Here is a 20358-nt window from a genome sequence, read left to right on the forward strand (position 1 = left end):
GAGGGATATTTGGTCCATGCGAAAGCAGCACTCAAAAATGCTGTATTTGAAGCTATTTGACGCTAAGAAAAAGAAGTATCCGGAGTCATTCCGTAGAGAGCTGGAAAGGCAAGGAGAAACAGGTTTCCAACTGTCCGTTCACATCCCTTGCACACAACGTCCTCACATCTGATATTGTACCGAGCGAGCATCGTGCGTCCACCTCTGCTCGTAGCAAGTTTCCGTCACGGAATGTAACAGTGTGATCCAGCCATACGAAACATAGATTTCAGAATAGATAGGTACCGAAATATGTGCTCAGTAAGGGCTTGCTTCTTTTTCTAATTATTTTGAATAAACATGTTAGGCAAAGGATGTCTCAGACAAAGAAACGTGCAGTTTTCTAAAGCATCTGAAAATCTAGTTTCAAGCTTTTGCTGCTTTCATTCAAGACATTTGACCTTGTGGTTATGTTAGATTCGTGTAAACATTGCTTAAGCTTATTGTTTGGGGGGTTTGCTCAGGATTTGTTTTCAGATAGCAACACAGATGTTCATTGCTTCTGTGGCTACTTCCAGAAATTACATTTAAAACTTGAGTTTCATCAGTTAGAAAGGAGGTCAAGTTAAAGTTCTTGTTAAAGATGGCTTAGCATGGCTATCTTCATAGCAAACTTTCTAAGTGGATACATATCCCGAACAAACAAGTCTTACACATTTCTTTATTTTCTTCATTGCCTTAGGAAGGGCAGTAGCCTGCAACCTGACAGTTATATTCCCTTTCTTGGGGGAGAACTTTATTATATCCTGTGTATATAATGAGATCTCATTTGATTGCTAGTTTTATACTGGTACGCGGATATGACATGACATTTAAATTAACTTTGTTTTTAGAAGAAATGCATTTGAAATCAGAGGCATAGCTGAGCACTGACTGGATGGTCCCTAGAGGAAGCCATTGCTGTTCTTCATAATGCAATCGGTGCAGTCACTGTGGCCTCGGGCTTCGTTGCTGGGCCCCAGTACCTGAGAGACACAATGCAACGCCAAGGATTCATGTTGGCTCATTGTTTCGGTGGCTTTAGTCCGTCATGGCAAGAGGGGTGTCTGAGCAGAGCCGCTCACATCATGGTGGGCAGGAAGCAGAGACAGAGAGAGCCTGTAGGAGCCACTTTCTGGTTTATCTCCCTTGCATTTCGTCAGGGCCACCAGCCCAGGGGATGGTGCCACTCACATTCAGGGCAGATTCATTCCCACGGAAACACCCAGAGACGTGCTTACTAATCTAGGTGGTTCTCAGTGCAATCGCGATGACAACCACACTGAGTCATAACCATCACAGACATCATTATTAATGTCACCGTTTCTCCTTTTAGGGAGAAACTAAAGCAAGTTTAATAATTTGCTGGTCATAAGGAACATGTTAGAATTGTGTCTTAATTTTCATAATGCTACTCCAGAGCAGCATTCAAGTGATATTTCTTTTAGGGTTATTTTTTGTTTTAATTTTTAATATTGTTATTACAAAGGTGACGTATAGGAGCTAGATTTTCTTCTCAAAATATGTATGTAGATGTAGTGATAGCTTATGAATATATAAAGTAATTGTCCAGGGTGTAATGAAAAGCTGCCATAATGCTTTTATGCTAGAAGTTCGCATTTTACTAAAAGTTACTAAATTATTCCTCATTGTTACATTTTCCATCTCCTATTAATGTGTTTAATGGAACAGTATCAAATTAGAATGTTATCCTAGGGTTTGGCTAAAAAAATAAGTAAGATAATAAACAGCAAGGTATTTAGTCACAAGGATATTTTCCAGCTTTTCAGCTGATAAAATAAGTAAGCCAGGAAAGCAGATTAAGAAAATAATCAAAAGCGTAAAAATAACAATACACACAGGAGAAGAATTAAACATTCCTGGGCCATTACAGACTTTGGTTTTAACAACCGTCCAGCATGAAAGAGAAATTGCCCAGCCGATGAAGGACGTGAATTGCTGTTTCATCAGGGCAGAGTTCAGTTCTGCAGTCTGGGGTAACAAAATGATTACACCTTGCAAAACAAGCCTGTCAGTCTCCGAGTCAATGAGCGCTTCCATTCAACCTTGCCCAGAGTGTGCTTCGCCTTGATGTTCAGATGCCCTGAGCAAAAGTGTTTAATTATTCTTTAATTATCCCGAGTTCAGAATTTTCGGTACAACACCACTTCCTAAGTGAACTCCAAAAAGAAAAAAGAAAATCCTAATGACGATTGAAATTATTAGGCACTATAAAATGGTTTTACACTTGGAAGGAATGTCGGCGCCTTCGCCTTCTGTTATTTTTCTTAGCTGTCCTGCGGTGTTAAAGGAAACTTTCAGGAGTATGGAGAAGCTGAGGAAACGAAGCACAAAGGGCTGGGTGGGTGTGCTGGGGTCTCGGGGCAGCGAGGACCCATGGGGATCCAAGGGCTTCTGTAGCATCGGCCTGTGGTGTTTGGATGGAAGTTCACCCTTGGACAGTCCTGGGATGGAAGCAGAGCATGCTCCAAAGACAAAGCTGAGGCTCCCCCCTGCGCCTCCTGACCGTCCCCAATCACCCCAGTCAGGGCAGGCCCTGGAGCCCGCCACCCCAGGAGGAGGGACACATGGGTGCATAGCACCTGTCAGACCCTCCAGGCACAGGGTGGGCCGCGTGCCTCATGTGGGGCTCCCTGCAGCCTGGACAAGACCCTTCCTGCCTGGCCCACCATTCGTTCAGAACTCCTTTGGAAGCGCATCCCTTCAAGCAGCTGCGATGTCTAGGAACTGGCCCAGGCCATGTCTGCTGCTCCAGGCTTGGGAAACAGCGTGTGAAGCTCCGGAGGCCTGGGGAGGGGAAACAAGCCCGCTGTGTGTGATCCTTACCACCAATGGTGGAGTTGCCACGGGGCTGGGGGAGGCGGTCAGGTCCTGGTGACTGGGCGCTGTGCTCCCAAGGGTGGCATTCCAGAGCCCTCCCTGGGCCGGGACGTGCACTCCTGTGAGAACGCAGCTGGCTGAGAGCTAGGGTAGTCAGGCACCCCATCTTCCGTCTTCCATTCTGGTGATGGTGGATGTCTCAGCCTCCAGAACAGTGAGAAACCCACTTCTGTTCTCTGTAAGGTGCCAAGCATATGGTACGTTGTGATGTCAGCCAGAATAGACCAGGATGGCTTGGTGAATACCTTATTTGGCTACATAGCCCCCCAGATCCAGGGGCCATTGTGACCCTGCAGCTGACCTCTGCATTCACAGGCCTCCAACTCATAATCCTCCTGTCTGCCTCCTGAGTGCTGAGATTACAGACATGTATTACCATGCACAACCAGCCCAGTAGGAGTCTTGGTTTTCAGGAGAGTGAGTGGTCCTGAAAGGATACCCAAGTCAGTTTTCCAAGATGGAAAAGAAAAAGGGAACTCTAACTTCTGTTAGTGGAAGATAGCCGGAAATTTGGCAAATCTCTGTCTAATTTCTACACTTTATATGACCAAACTAATGGAGCCATTTCAAAGTTCCAACTTAGTTTTGGGCTCCCATCCACCCCAAGAGAGACAACTGAACCCTCTGAGTCTCTACTAACCATGGGGAGGATTGGGGAAGAAAAGAGGCGGAGAGACAATGTGTTATTCATCTTCATGCACCACACTTAGTAGGCACCAACAAGTTTACAGAGCACATGAACTCCAAGTCCTAATAAAAAGGCTCCTATTCACTTCCAACTCATTTATAATTTAGATCACACACTTAACAAATCTACTTTAGAAAATAATTTGCAATTTATAGCTGATGAAAGTATGACATCAGATTTCACGGTCTTATCCTGTTCTTGTGCATGCTCCCTGGTTGTCTTAGTAACGGAGTAGCCATGGATCGCTCTGCAGGAGCCATGAGGGTCAGCGAAGACTAGACCCCTGTCATTCTTCATTCAAAGGCAATTGTCCCTGAAAAATGGGACTTGCTTCAATATTTAAGACCTGGACACTGATATTAAAGTGGAATGATACTCTGGTTAAAAACCAATAATTAACCTTGTCTCCAAGGTTAGGTCACGTTTTAATAGCAATTTCATAAAATGGACGTTCCTCTGTCTTTCATTCTTGAAGTCCCTCAATAGGTTTTAAATAATTTGTCCCCTGGAAAAGCACACGGGTAATCGTTGCAATTTCTTTTATGTCATTATCTGAGCCCTCTGAGACCTTCCAATTCCAGCTTTTCTCTCCAAGGTAATTGCACACATCTTGGGAATATGGGAGATGAAGTTAGTATTCTAGACACTGCCTCGTCAAATGATTCACAGCCTGATGGTGGAAATCTTTTGATGCTTCATTGCAAAATTTATTTTTACACATGTGTTTGGTGCCTCCTTTCTAAAGAATAATGCTGCAAAGAAAGTCTTTGATGTCATGGGTTTACAATAAATTTCAGAACTGCCATTTTAGCTTTCTAAAGTGTGTTTATTATCTATAAGTCATTGTATAAGGAGTTGCCATCCAAAAAAGCCATTTATGAATATAATGCGGGGATTATGCCACTTGATTTTCGCTTTGCTAAAGCCCTCAGATTACACATCAAGACTGTCTTTGGGCCAGACAACATGGCATTCCTCTCTTGACACTTCTTATTGAATTTTACTTACTAAGTTAAAAATTACTATGCTGACTTATTCCAGAAAATAGTTGCTTAAAAATTTTAATACCAGTGGTGTGACACTTCATGCTCACATTAAAAAATATTGTCTGTTAATATAAAGAGATTTTACGTTTCTCAAGATTTCAGGGTATTTGAAAAAGCTACTGCAGAATGTGGCCATGTAATGTTAACTAGTGTGTGTGTGTGTGTGTGTGTGTGTGTGTGTGTGTGTTTTCTGTGTGTGTATGTGTGTGTGCGTGTGTATGAAATCCTCAGATCTCAGCCTTTTCAATAGCTAGGATTAAAGTTGTGAGCCACTGGCAAGTGGCAAAGTAACTTAAAAAATAAATTCAATAATAACTTTTATTAACTTATAAATAAATTTTAATTATAAATATAAACATGGTGCTTAGATAATACAAATATATAAGTATAATTTAAATTAAATGATAAATTATTTTAAGAATATAAAACCAAGTTGAAATAGATATACATTTCATTTGTGTCTGTGTGTACATGCGTAGTTGCATGTACTCCCAAACAGGGTAAGTAATTCTATAAACATATTTGAAAACTTTTCAGATCAGGAGTCAACTATAAAATTTTTACATCATTTAAAAATGTAAAAATCTACCTATTTTCTAATAACAAAACAGTCTTACAAAAATTAAAATGTGCTGTGTTCAAATTTATTTCTATTTTTTTTATTTTTTGGCAGCATGAAAGCGATCTTTCTCATTTTTTTGGTCTAGTGATCAATAAAATTTTCTTTAATATATTTATTAGAATCAGATGAATAACCTTATTGATATTAGGGAAGGAAATGATTCCAATTTAGTCATTTATTAAAGGCATTGGTTATGTGACAACATATTATTTTGAAAAAAAAGAAATTTTATTTTTTTCTGTGGGACACAGGGGAACTCTAGGTAAGATATTTGATTTATTTTAGTATCTAATTATAGTTATAATTGAGAAACAAGGTGAGAGAATTACAATGTTACTTATCTCACTTCTGAGTCTGAATCCATATTTCAACAAGCGTAGAAAAGACATAGAAACTCTGCAAAGTCAACTTCAAATTCATAAAAAGATTATCACCCTTACACTCCCCCCGTTCCCCTGTTTAACAGGTTTGAGTAAAGACAGCAGCTCATTGTATTATCCTTCATTACTGATGATTTTGAGTTGTCAGAATTGCTTTTGGTTGGCATTGATGATTTAAGAGAATAACAACAATTCACAATCTTAAAATGATTACATGCTAATATTCCTTGTATACTCTTGAAATACTTGAAATTTGTAGATCTAACTTTTAAGGACGAAGGGTGGGATGGCTGCAATGTTGCTCCGATCATTATGTATTTACCTTAAACATGTCTTTGCCCCGTGTGTGAATTCCTTAAAAATTACCTCCAAGGTTGGAGTCCGACTACCTTGGCCTACTCTAGAACTTCTTCTGTACTTTTGATGTCTCTGGGCACAGAGGAGGTGATTCAAGATGGGACAAAAAAGAATAACAAAATCAAATGGAAAGTGTTATGATAAAAATAACTAAATGAAAGGTGTATTCCAGCCAGGCACCTGTAGCTCACGCCTGCCATCCAGCTACTAATGAGGCCGAGATCTGAGGATTACAGTTCAAAGGCAGCCTGGGCAGGAAAGTCCACGAGACTCTTAGCTCTGGAAGTGGCACTGTGGCTCCAGGGGTAGAGTGCTAGCCTTGAGCACAGAATGGCTCAGAGAGCACCCAGATCGAGAGTTCAAGCCCTAGGACCAGCAGAAAGGAAAGGAAAGGAAAGGAAAGGAAAAACATCCCATTACCTAAGAACAAAATCAGAATTTACTTCCTATGGATTCATTATACCTTCATTACTTCAATACAGGCAGATGCATATCTGCATGTATTTCCAATATTTATTATTATTAATTTATTGGTATTCTTTATCTCGGTTTTAGGTACAAGTCAGCCTACTTCTGATGCGATCTTCCTTATTATTATCTTTAAGTAGTTGTACAGAGTGTTAGCATTTCCCCTGCCTCAGGTCCTCAGCGCCTCCCATTAGCCCCCAGATCCACCCAGACCTAAACTCCCTGCCCTAGAACTATAACGAGCCCCTCCCACTCACCAATAAGACCTACCTACTTCCTGTTCAGCCCCAGAGAGAAGCTGCCCCCTGGATAAAGTGCAGCCGCCATGTTGCTCCCTCTCCCATGGGAAATATGGCCCCACTCATAAACCTCCGTATGAACCTTCTTCTCCTGTCCCTGACTATCTCCGCGTGGTCTCCTGAGATGGCTGGGACAGATCCTTTCTCAGAGGAGCTGCCATTCAACCAAGTAACTTATGAATACAAGGCATCGTGTTCACCCTGTGAACGTGCTCACCCCTCCCTCTCCCCACCCGCCTCTCTCCCTCTTCCCCTCTCGCTCATCTTCATTTTGTAGGATGTACATTGGATTCTTGACTATATTCTCCGCCCTTCTCGTCTCTATTCATCTTGCAATCTTATTTTTAACATACGAGTGGAGGAGAAAGATCATATGTACTTTTAGGAAAACATAGCAATTTTTTAAGTATTGCTTCATTTAAGAGAGATAATTTGGTGACAATCCAGCTGAAAGTTTTTTTTTTTTTTAATGGAGTAAGTGCTAACTACAACCCTCCTAATTAACTATTCTTTTTTTAATGCATGCTTTTATTTTGTCATTGTCTTTCGCTCTCCGTTCTTTCTCGTTATTTTGCAGGCTGGAGTGGCACTTCCTAGATGACATTTCCAGGGAATTTTCCATAAACAGAGTAACAAAGAGCTCAAGGTCCTCGGGCATGATAGGGCCAGGGCTTTTTTCCCTTCTTTTCTTCCAAATGAATAGTTTTAATTATATCTTTTCTGCCTACTCCATCTAGGGTCATAGCCTCCAACCCCACACCCCACCCTAAAGAAGCAAACCTAAAAACACCCAGACTTCTTTCTACCGCGGAGGTTTAAGAGCAGTTAGGCTTCTAAGCAGGACTGGGTCCCAGCTCCCGGGGCAGCTCGGTTGCTGGGAGAGCTAAGAAGACCTCCTGCCACTCTGCTGTGGACTGCTTTTCTGCCAGGCCTCTAGGATCTGCAGCAATGCCAACCACAGCTTGAAAAGTGGACTTGTTTTCAAAGAAGAGCTGTGCTGGGGCCATGATGGTTATTCAGGTTTTCACACAGGCTCAACCCTCCATTTCCAGTCTGCCTTTTCAGTACCTGGAAAATCCGGAGAAGCAGTCCTGTCAGCCACAATTACGCTTCTGTAAACAGGAGCATAATTGCAGGTGAAAGTCAATTATCCCTGAGGTATGCCATCTTCCCTTTGCTGAAGGAGCCAGCTCGAAAAAAAAGCCTAAATTGAAACATTTCAAAACATTATTTGAATGCAGAGAAGGCAGTTTTCATTAACAGCAGCAATGTGTGGCTCATTGGTTGGAATAAACAAAAAGTTTCCTGTAAAAAGGAGAACAAGACAGGTGCTGGGCGGGGGGGGGGGGGGGGGGGTTGCCTGTAAACTTAACTACTCAGGAGGCTGAGATCTGAAGATTGTGGTTTGAAGCCAACTCAAGCAGACATATCTGAAAGATTGTTGTATACAATTACCCCCCCCACCGCACCCCCTCACCCCAAAAGTTGGAACTAGAGGTGTGGCTCAAGTGGCAAAACCCTAGCCTCAAACAAAAAAGTCCAAGGAGAATTTAAGGAGCTTTGAGCTCACCTCACAATAATGACAAGGAAACAAAGAAAGAGAAAATGGGGTGGAGAAAGAGGGAAGACGGAGAAAGAAGGAAACAAAGAAAGAAAATCGAGAACAAACTTTGGGTACTTTTCATACTTTTACTGGAAATAAATATTTTATAGAAAAGCACACACATGTTTTTTATTAGCATTTCTCAGACCACATGCCACGGTCCTTTGCACAGTGATGCCCATTCCCTGCTTTCCAGCCCATACTGTCCTTACCCCTGTGTGATTGCGTCGTGAGACCGCTGTCTCTCTCAAGCAGTCTCGGAGTGCTAGCTCAGCAGAGGCTTTATGTCACCTCCTCCCTGACAAAGAGAGGCAGAACCCGTTGCCACACGTGTTCAGGCTGCGTGTGCGAAGCTTACCTGCATTCTGGTGGCCTAAAGACTGGAGAAAACCCCATCTCCTCCCTAGTTTTGGAGTCAGGGTCTGCATGGTTGAAGATTTCCAGATCATAGCACGATTTTTCAAAGTAAGAGGACTAACAATTATCTCCATGTAAAATGAAGTCTCACCCTAGGCTCAATAATCCATCCATCCATCCATCCATCCATCTATGCACCCTGTCCATTGGTCAATCCACCCACATCTTCTTTATTTTAACAAGTATTTATTGAGCACCAGCAGTGTGACAGGGAACCTGCTGGAAGCTCTTAGTACAACTTTACAACTGAAGAACCAAGCTTCTAGTACTCCCCATTCTCTGGAGGAGGGATCCCCGCCCCAGGGGTTGACAATACAGTGTAGCAGGTCCAATGGCCTTGACACAAAGCATGGACTGAGAAGGAGGCATTGGCCGTTTAGCCTGCGTCCACCTGTTCTTCCCCAAACTTCCTTGAAGCACTATGGGCAGGTGGGACTGTTTACAGCCAGTGGATTGTGTGGCTGTTTACAGCCAATGGGTTGTCTGAGGGATGGGATGATATGGCTGCTGCCTCCTTCTTCCCATTTTTCCTTTACAGGGCCACCTGGGTGCAGGCCTTTGTTCTGCCATGTGACCACCAACAGAAAAGAGGGGGAGGACCCACTCTAGGTTCCTCACAAGCAAGAATTGGTCCTTTCTCTGAGACTGTTTGGAGTTTCAAGGCTTTTCAGTTGCCACAGCTAGCATTAATTATCCTCCTCAAAATACAGGCAATGTGGTAAATAAGGAAAGTGTAGAGCTATCCAGAGAAAGGGAATAGAAAAACGTCCTCTCCAAACAACTCAGAGTGGCTGAGTCAGACAGAGGAGTCTGGAGAGGAAATCAGAAGCCAGATCTCAGAGTGCTTGGGTCTGCCTTGCTAAGAAGTTGTGCTTTTTCTTGAAGCTCTGGGGAGACACTGAAGCATTTTAATACCTTTTCCACCTTTCCACCTGGGGAACCAATTACCATCATCCTTTGCAGATCTCAGCTAATCTGATACACTAAAATCTACTTTGGCTAATAAAAAAGGATCGATGCTTCTGCCTGTCTGACTTCACTAGTTTAAGTGTGCAATACTTTTAATATTACACAGCTAGTCCCCGAGGGTCAGCCTGGGACAAACCAAAGGACAGCTGGTGTTGGGTCTTGAGTGCTCTTCAAATCAAACATAGCATCTCATTTACGAGTCAGCCTCCACATGGACCAGCCTTGAGAAGGGAAAGGTAGACCACAGACAGATTTATAGACCTTTAAAACATAATGCCGGAGAAGCGCGGCCAATTCTCAGAGGTATTCACCCAAGTTTTAAAAACATTTTATAAGGACTGTGTGTTTTTCGCATATAACACATGATCCAGAAAGAATGAGACCCCTCCTTGGTAGAGTTCGAGGGGGATCAGCATCAAGGTTCTATTTTATTTACAGAAAAAGCATAAATCCCAAACATATTTCAAGTGAATGCTTGAGGAAAAGGTACAACATGCACTATTTCATTTATTGCAGCAACACAATACAAATACAATACAATGCACAATACAATATAACATTTTCCTACAGTGCACATATTTTCTAGGTAGATGTTCTCTACTTGAGCCGGCCCCCAGCTCTTTTCTTTTCTTTACTTATTCTTTAGATAAGGTGTCTCACTTTTTGTCTAGGGCCAGCCTTGGACCTCGATCCTCCTATATGTCTACCCTGTAGCATATGCGAGAAAATGGTAGCTTCCTTTCTTCTACCTCTGCTCCACACCTCCGTGTTGCTGTTCTGCTTCTGATATTAGTTTAGGAGCAAGTACATCAAATATTTCTTACATTTAATAGTGAACATAAGAATAATGAAGTACTAGCACTGGGGGTGGGGGGGGAGGGGTTGATTCCATGACTTTCTTGCAAAAGTCTTTGGAGATTGGAGAGTGGGCTAATTTATACCATTAACTGCAGGGAATTAGAAAGGAAAAAAGAGGTGGGGCGGAGGGGGGCCGGGTTTTGGAGTGAGTATGCTAAGAGGACAACCTGTAGCCTTCCTAGCTGTGGTTGAGGGGCCTAAGTCTCAGCTTTTTAATGGGCAACACCAGATTGGTTTTTGTTCTTTGTCTTAGTCTCAGCCGAGCAGTCAGCAAGAACTCTAGGGCTGTGGTGAGGTGCGAAGTATTTACAGCCTCCCTTGTGGCACATGTCACACCCAGCCCCGAGGGGCCAAGGACAAGAAGGCAGGCTCTGACCCTCTGGGCCCTATCGGTCCGGAGGAGGGGGAGGAATAGGGAGGAGTTCTATGTGATAAGTGGAAAAGAAAACCCAGCTAGAATTTTCAAGGCAAAGGAAGAAAAGCACACCCAGAATGAAAACGTCAAAATGTTTATAGACCAAGGAAAATACAGCAGTGGGGAGAGGAAGTCAAGATATTACAGATGCATTGGGAGTAAAGTTGGAACAGAGATTCTATTTGCAAAGATGAAAATGCTCTGGAGATGGAAGTTGGTGATGGTTGGCCAACACGGTGAATTATGTCACCGAATGGTACCCTTAGATATATTTAAAAAGGCTGCTTTGATATTGTGTATATTTCAGCACATTAAAAAGTTTAAACAAAAAAGTACGAGGAGGGCTGGTCAGCCTGGGAAGAGCAGACAGATGCTGAAACAGAAAGTAAAGAATGAACCCAATGGAGTGTCTTCTTGAGGCAGACTGGAAGGAAGTCAAGGAGTTTAATGTCCTGTGCTTTCTTGTTGAAGAAAGATGCAATTTCTGGCTCATCACAGAAGTGACGCTAGTGGAATCCAGGGCTGGGAAAGGCAGAAGATATGGATTTCTGAATAGGAAGTGGTTACAAGCATCATGATGACAGTTCAGGTGATGTGAAGTCAGGAAAACATGGTTGACAGCTTTCTGCCTCCCACTCCCATTCCTGTGCTGGATGGGACAATAGAGAAGAATATCATTCAATGCTCAGAGACTAGGTCAATGGGAGGCAGAAGTTGTGTATGGCCACATTTGCACATGGCAAATTCTTGTAGTGATGTAGCAAGAGAGATGCCCTCCCCCCAAGCCACAGGACACAGGATTGGGAGAAAACACTGCTGTCGGGTTGTACCAGCAGCTGGCCACCTTCATGAAAACATATGGCTTTGCTGTACTTCCTGTCTTTCTGGGGCTTTCAAAAGAGGGATTCAAGCACTTGTGTGGGCGAGGACTGAGGATCAATCAAGGTCACACAGAGCAAAGAGGAGTCTTCCAGTGAGTGAGAGAGCAGAGGGTTGTAATACAGGAAGAATTTCTGCATCTAAGACTTCAGAACAGTGTCCAGCAGTCATGAGGCTGTAGGTGGACTACATGGGTGAGCACTGGAGAAAGTTGCAGTTCAATGTCATTGGAGGGCACTGAAGTATGAAACTAAGGTTTGAGAGAATCATCAAAGCCAATGGTTCCTGGAACTGATGGAGAACAGAGGGGATCCACAGACCAAGTGTGCGGCCCTTAAAGGCAGTGGGAGTCAGAGGATGAAAGCAATTTGATGGGAGGAGTGAGCCATTTGCAGAGGAGAAAGAGCCAGGGGCCAAGAGGTAGCAATCACTGGCTTGCTTTGTTTTGGAAAACTATGAAATGGAATACTCTGAATTCCACTCCAGTTACCCAGAGCGGAAGATGAGAGAGAAAGGATCCTGTGGTTCCAGGGCTTATGGACAATCAGATGGAAAGGATGCTGAGTGATGACAAACACAAACAAATAAACAAATGAACACCCGGGGAGGGAAGCAGGAAATTAGGTTTGGCCCACTAAAACATCTGAGGATGGATGGCTTCCGGGCTGGGTATGTAAAGTTTGGGAGGATTAACATAAGAAGTTATATTCTGATGTGTTTCTCTTGCTGTTTGTTTTCACTCCTGAGCTTGTTTTTTTAGGGAAATTCTCCTCACCCAGAAAGTGGCTTTAAATGCCCAAGTCCTCTGGGAATTTCCAAAGGCCACATCCAAAAGAGAAAGCAGAGTGTCTCTGTCAAAAAGAAAACATTTGCAGGAGCCTTCTCATGTCATTCACTGCTCATGTACCTGCATGGACACTAGTTTCTAAAGAAAGAACAGAATTACCGCCTCGGCTTCAGGAACTGCCTATTCACAAGGAGGACTTCTGGCATGTACAGCCAACAGCATCTGCATGTCACAAGTGAAACAAAACAGCTGCACACGTACTACCAAAGTCTGACTAGTTATTGCGGAAGTCCACGTCTGCTTGGTGTGTGCTCCCGTTGAGCCACCAGCATTGCTCTTGCTGAAGTCACTAATGATCATACAGTTAGCACTAAGGCCTCTGGCTGGGGTATAGCACCTGCAGTGATTGCGGGTCAGTTTTTCATCATTTCCTCAGGTTCTGAGATACTGTGCTCCTCTACGATGCCTTCTCCCGACTACCTCACTTTAATATTTTTGCTTTGCTTGTTTACTCTATGCCAATCTTGAAGCAGGGGGAATTTTGGTCCACATGGGATGTTGAGCCATATCTCGGGCTAAGTTTGCTTGTCAGAATTCAGGGGGGTATATTGATACCTGATTTCGAGAGCCCTGGAATGCTGCCCAACATCATACCAGGCACAAAGCAGCACCAAAACAAAGGGTTGTATGTATACAAAAGGTTATATGTATATAAAGGGTTGTGTGTGGGGCTGGGGTGTCACCGAACCCCAAAGAACCTGTCTTTCTATGGGAGATTCTCAAAATGCTCATTTTGTCCTTGCTTCTCCATTACCTATGTCTTTCCCTGCTGGTCCGAATGTCATTTTTATCCCAGTAAATCCTTTGGATGTGTTTTCAAACCACATCTATTTTCTTAGCTCAACATCTAGACGTTTGCCCATTGGAAAGTGGTGCTTGGACGTCTCACCATTATCTCAGATTTAGTATTCCAGAAGTTATTGGGTCAATCATTTTAAGTGCATTCCTTCTCTTACTCCCTTCATTTTAGAACAACTTCATACTGTTTCCCCCACTGTGCAAATATGTCTGCAACCAGGAAGCCACCATCTCTACAACCCATTACCTTGTCTCTGTGTAGCCCAGCTGATTCTGTCCTCAAAAGAATCCTGGCACAGGCCACATCTCTTTGTTTGATTGCTATTACCCTAGCTAGAGCACAGCCACCTCCTAACTGGATTCCTGCAGCTGCTTTCCTACTGGTCGCTCTTTCTTCTCAAAGAACATCAGTTCTGGTCTCTTCTTCTCAAAGGCATAGTTTGGTGGACCTTGTTGAAGCTAGAGTGAACCTTGTCACCATTGCATTTCTAATAAAAACAGAAGTCTAGAATCCTTAACCTGGCCTACAACGTTCCTCTCTAGGTTTTTTTTGGGGGGGGCCAGTCCTGGGCCTTGGACTCAGGGCCTGAGCACTGTCCCTGGCTTCTTTTTGCTCAAGGCTAGCACTCTGCCACCTGAGCCACAGCGCCCCTTCTGGCCGTTTTCCATATATGTGGTGCTGGGGAATCGAACCGAGAGGAGGCAAGCGCTCTTGCCACTAGGCCATATTCCCAGCCCTCTAGTTTCCTTTCTTGATACCATAGGTGGCCTTCACAACAGAAACTCATCACATGTGGACATCTGAAATCAAAATGATTTTAGGGCTAGTACTTCGAAGGCTGAGAGGAAGTGTCTACACCAGGCCCTCTCAACGTGTACCCAGCAGATCTCTATAGAGGTAGGTCTGTTTTCAAGTTTCCCAGATGTATTGGGTTTTAGAGCCACTCTAAGGACTTCATTGTAATTGCATTACTAGTGTCAAGGTTCTGATTCAAATAAGGTCACACTCAAAGGTACCAGCAGTTAGGACTGCATTGTAAGAGTTTTGGGGAGTTAGAACTCAACCCATCCCAACCTCTATTCCCATTCATTTTTTTCTGTAATGTGTTGATTTTCTATCTGGAGGACATGGTGCCACCCAGGGCTGGTGGATTACACCCATAATGTTACCCACTCAAGAACCAAAGTTCTGAGCATCAAGGTTTAAATCCGGTCACAGCAGGAAAGTCCGTGACCCTCGTATCTCCTATAAAGCATTAAAAAGCCAGAACTAGAGCAGTGACTCAAGTGGTAGAGTACACGAGTTGAGTAAAATAGCTAGGGGGCAGCACCCGGACCCCGAGTTCAAGCCCAAGCACATACACACATGAAGATGTGGACTTTCACTGGCATTTTAGTTAATCTCATCAATCTGCCCATCCCAAAGTTCTCAGGCAAGCTGTTCCTCAGGTTCCATCTAATCCAGGTCTGGATGACAGCTGCTAATAGCCCCTGAGCTGTGAGTTCGCACTACCTGCAACAAGATTTAATTCTGTATTTAGCTGGTGATGTCTTTTTTTTCTTTTGCTTGATATTTTCTTCTTCTGCATGGACTGTAAGTTCCATGAAGACTGAAATCGCATATAATTTATCACCCTATCTCCACTGTTTATGCAAGGATCTGAGAAAAAGTCTTCAACTATTTATTTAATAAACATGAAGAATTAGAAGCCATTTCTTTCTTTTTCCTCTCCACTTTTTGATGCCATTCTCCCCCCCCCCAACTCCCCACCCCAAGGAACAGTCACATTTTCTCTTGAGTGTTTCTAGATAAGACAACAAGAAGCAGAGAGCACAAGACTTCTATAGTAGAGGAGGGGTGCTAGTTCAGGTCCTCACAGGCAAGGTGACCTTTCACCAACCAGCAGGCATGATTCACATCTGTTCTTTAGAAGGGTTGCTAATGATGGTGTGCTAAGGACATTTACCGTGGCTTTTGATTAATCCACAAAGACTAAGTCTTTGAATGCCAAGGTTCTTTCAAATAAAAGTTCATGAAAATTATACTTTTGCTGCAATAAAGGCCAACTCATATGTAGATGGAATAAATGCATTCAAACTCTCGTTGCTTTTTCTTGGCACTGTATCAGTTTGATTGGGTGATATAAATTAGTTCACTGATTAGAAGAGGCTCTCACAGGAAAACAAAGGTGTTACTACTACTACTACGTTGAAATAAAAGTATGAAATATTTTAATACACAGAGTGAATGGCAGGTGACTGCCTCTTCAGGATGGGGTCAGGGCAAAATACCAGCATGCATGAGCCCTATATGGCTTCACAGTCACATCTTCGTTAGGAGTGGAGACGCCAAAGAGCAAGAGTTGTACCAGTCCTTCAATCGCTTCCACTGATCCATTAAACTTAAAATAGACTGATCTCTGCAGACAGTCAGCTTCCCGGACACAGCAATTACAGTGAAAGATGGCAAGCCCAAGACATCCATTTAGTGGAAACACACCACCTGCTAAACTCCCTCCATAATTCTCCTTCTCATTCTGTACAAACCTGCATCTCCATTTCTGTCGCCAGGCGATTCTATGCCAGTTCCTTCCCCAGCCTTGAAAAGGACGAGGACCACCACTGCCCAAAGGGTCCTGGGGAAATGGTGACCGTGGGACATTCTGAGAAATATGCCATCAACTTAAAAGTAAATAGGTGACAACCAGGAAAATAGGTTCAGGTGTTGTATTCCAAGAGACTCGCCTGTGGACAGCTTGACGACTCTGAAATGGAGCTTTGAAGTAGTTTGGGTTTACTCAAGGACTCAAAACAAAGAAACATAATTATGTATTCTGTGAGGTTTATTTACTGGGTTGTACTTTCCTAACAAAATCCACCAAATTTGCTAAGGAGAGATTCATATTTAAGTAGCAGATATCCAAGACACGCTCATAAGATAGAAACTTGTAAGAATAACTTAAATTCCCTCAATCTTAAAACTAGTATTTAGAGAGAGTTGTGTATGAGACAAGTTATTTTCCAAAGATTTGGGAGATGTCATGCTACACTGGAAGTAGCTCCCATCTCTCTCCTTTTGAGGAAAGAGAGATGAAGAGAAAAGTGCTTATTTATCTGTCAGGCTATTCTAGCAGCTACTAACATAGACTACTGTTCTCTAGAAAAGGTTCGTGTCATGTCTAAGCTACCTAGGAGTGTTGTCTCCAGCGCCTGGCTGCCCTTCCAAGCCTTCTCTAGGCTTCTGGGTACGAAGCTCTTCTGGAACATGTCAGTTTATTATTTCTACTGACCATCATACAAGTCCCATTGATTAAGGCTATTGTTACAAGAGACTGTGTTTTGGTTCGATGTACTTTATGTAGGTAGAGACCGGATGACAATCGAAAAAAAATTCTAGCATTTGGTATATGTATGTCAACATTTCAATTAACTATAATAGATAGCTAGAGATAATTTAACCATTGAAGAAATGGCTGACAGCCAAATCCAAGATTAAATAAAATGTTTACTTTTCTCTCTGATTTATGATTCTTTGCTCTCTTACAATGCCTTATTGTCAAGCCAAGTTCGGCACTGTGAGCCAATGATTTTGTATTCTATTGCTAACACATTTAATTTTGTTAGACCTACTAAATCTCATTTACAACATCTCATGGGTTTTTCGGGTGGTTTCCTACCAACTTTTGATCCCTGATTGCTTTCTTATACCTCTTGTTGGTTGATCAGTTTGTCTGGGGAAGGCAAACAGCTTTAGTCATTGTGCTAAACTAATGGGACTATGTGCTCCATGCATTAGAATTTTCACCTAGGCACTTCAAGTCCTTTTTTCCCTAGTGACATCTTGGAAAATCTTATCAAGGAAAAGAAAACATCCAAAGTTGTGAATCGATTAGTTAGTATAACACTGGTCCTTCCATGGAAAAGAAGACCTAAAAATTGAAAATTTATTATATGCCAGTAACTATCATAATCTTCTTCAATGTATTTGCTCACAGCATCTTCTGACTTAGTTTCAATTGTTTTCCCTATTTCATAAGTGACCAAACTGAGGCTGAGAAAGGTAGAACCGTTGGCTCAAGGTCATAGTTCGTACATGCCCGTGTCAGCAGCTGCATATAAACAGGGTGACTCCAGAGCCCAGATTTAACCTACTCAACCCGCAGACACTGCTTCGCAATGATTTTTCAGTAAAATTACAGTTTAACGAAATTATTACTGCTATTTTATTAAGCTATTTATGTTTTGTTACGGGCTGAGGATATAGCGCAGTGGTAGAATACTTGCCTAGAATGCACAGGACTCTGAGTTATTCCCAGCACTAAAAACAAAACAAAACAAAACAAAACATTTTAAAAAATAGAACCCGTTCCACAGCCCCTAGACTCAGGACAGATCTGTTACCAGTGGAAGTTTATGATCTTTTTCTAGATATTCTTCCACTAGGTTAATACTCAGAGCAAATTCCCATTCTTAAGGCTCTAAAACTAATGCTATATAGGGCACAAACCAGTGCCTTACAGATAGGTTTAAGGTTTTACATAATGAAATTGCAAACTAATTATTGATTGTGCCAGTGAATGAGTACACTGAATTGTCAGGCAGGATCGTACAGCATGTTTCTTTTCTATGCTATGAACCAAAGACTGAACCTCCATATTGGAATCACGCTTGCTTTGGTTCTTCTGTGCCATTTCCCCTTAGTTGGAGCATTTTCCAAGAAACACGGTACCCTCAGAACCTCCACGGTTAGACACTTGTGTAAGTGACCACACAGCCTTTTTCAGACAGTAAGGAAGACCCACTGGTCATCAAGCTTTCTTAATCTAGTCTGTGCAGGGAATAATCTGCTTTGTATTGCAAATGAAACGTCTGTGGTTATTTGTCAGCTTTACTTTTAACAGCATCATGAGCTACAAAAAGCGGGAACTGAGACATTATTGCTCCTGGAAGGTATCACCTGGTAGTAATTACTGCCAACAGAAGAACATGATCTCTCCACTGCTTCGGTTGCTTCAGCAAATGAGAGTGGCCCTCTTTATTTGTTCCTTTAAACCAAAGCGTTGTTTTCAGTGGGGCAAATTTCTAATATGAATCAGAGGTTTGAACTGTTTCTCATAAAAAACTAGGGGACTGACAAGAATTCCCATTTTTACTTTTATTTTTAAATCTGTTAAGGAAGCAGACAGTAGGCTTAGGGCCTGGGAAGGAGTAATGTAAGACAGAAAGAGGACTTAGCTTTTGCAGATAAAGATCAGTGATCAGAGAAGCCCCACAGATATATGGGCCATAGATCTGGAGAAAGTTGTGCTTTCTCTGCTCTGTCAGAGCATCCATCTTCTGCAAAGGAGACTTCTACTTCCCGGACACCAAATGTAGGCTCCGTGAGCGTACAAAGGCTTCCCAACAAAGTACAATAAATGGGTGCCTGAAACAACAGCATTTATTTCTTGCAGCCCCAGAGGTTTCTATCAGAAAGAATGACATGGCCCCATTCATAAGAAAATGGAAAGGCAGGAAAAACAATCATACTAATTGATGCGAGCCAGACCCAAAGAAACATAAACTCTGCAGTCTCCCTTATTGGTAATAATTAGTACATGTAGTCCTAGCAGATGATCACAATAGGTCAATAGCTATGTGCATATGATCACATAAGATGACACTTAGGGAAATGAACTCCAAAATATGGAAGCAAGTGGTTTATCTTTGAGATGATTATTTTCAATGTACTTTGTGCAATGATTTCTTTTTTCCCTCCCTCTGTTCAACTTCTATGATTTAGTCCCTATTGTCCCTGTACTTGATTCTGCCCCTGGGTATTTTATATATGTCTGTCTGAATTAGAGAAGGGAAGGGAGGGGAACATTAAAATGGTGAGACAAAGGGTGAATGGTAAAGCAATGCAACAGCGACACTTACAAGACAATATATTGGGGAGGAGGGAAGGTGGGAGAAAAATGAGTTGGACATGAAATGTGCTCATTACCTATTGCATGTAACTGTAACCCCTCTGTGTTCCACCTGACAATAAAATAAATTAATTAATTAAAAAAATTTGAACAAGTCTATCTAGAACCTGGTTTCTTCTGAGGCCATTACCCTTGGCTTGTAAGTGGCTGTCTTGCACCTTTGTTTTTTACAAGGTCCTGTGTGTGTGTGTGTGTGTGTGTGTGTGTGTGTGTGTGTGTCCCCTAATGTTTTCTTAAGGATACCACTCTTTTGGATTATAGACCATCCTTATTCTTTCACTTTACCTTAACTACCTCCACGAATGTCCTATCTCTAAACCTTCACATTTTCAGATATGCAAGTTATGACTCCAACATGTGAAATTTACCTCAGAAACTATGTCTCTTTTCCCTTCGTCTTTCCCTTCCTCCCTCCCTCTCTCCCTTTTCCTCTCCTTTTCTTTCTTTTTTCTTCTGTTTTTTTTCTATTTTCCTCCTTTCCTTCTCCTTCTTTATCTTCTTTGTGCCTATCTTTCCTTCTGTCTTTTCTTCTTTATCTTCCTCTTTCTTCTTTCTTTCATTTATTCTCTCCCTTTCTATCATCTGACACCTAACTATCTAATTTACTCTTTTAAAAATACCCCCAGGGAAGTGGTATTATTATTTTTTATTTATTTATTTTTTTTGGCCAGTCCTGGGGCTTGGACTCAGGGCCTGAGCACTGTCCCTGGCTTCTTTTTGCTCAAGGCTAGCACTCTGCCACTTGAGCCACAGCGCCGCTTCTGGCCGTTTTCTGTATATGTGGTGCTGGGGAATCGAACCCAGGGCTTCATGTGTACGAGGCA

Source organism: Perognathus longimembris, chromosome 3 (assembly GCF_023159225.1).
Source record: "Perognathus longimembris pacificus isolate PPM17 chromosome 3, ASM2315922v1, whole genome shotgun sequence".
Taxonomy (NCBI): Eukaryota; Metazoa; Chordata; class Mammalia; order Rodentia; family Heteromyidae; genus Perognathus; species Perognathus longimembris.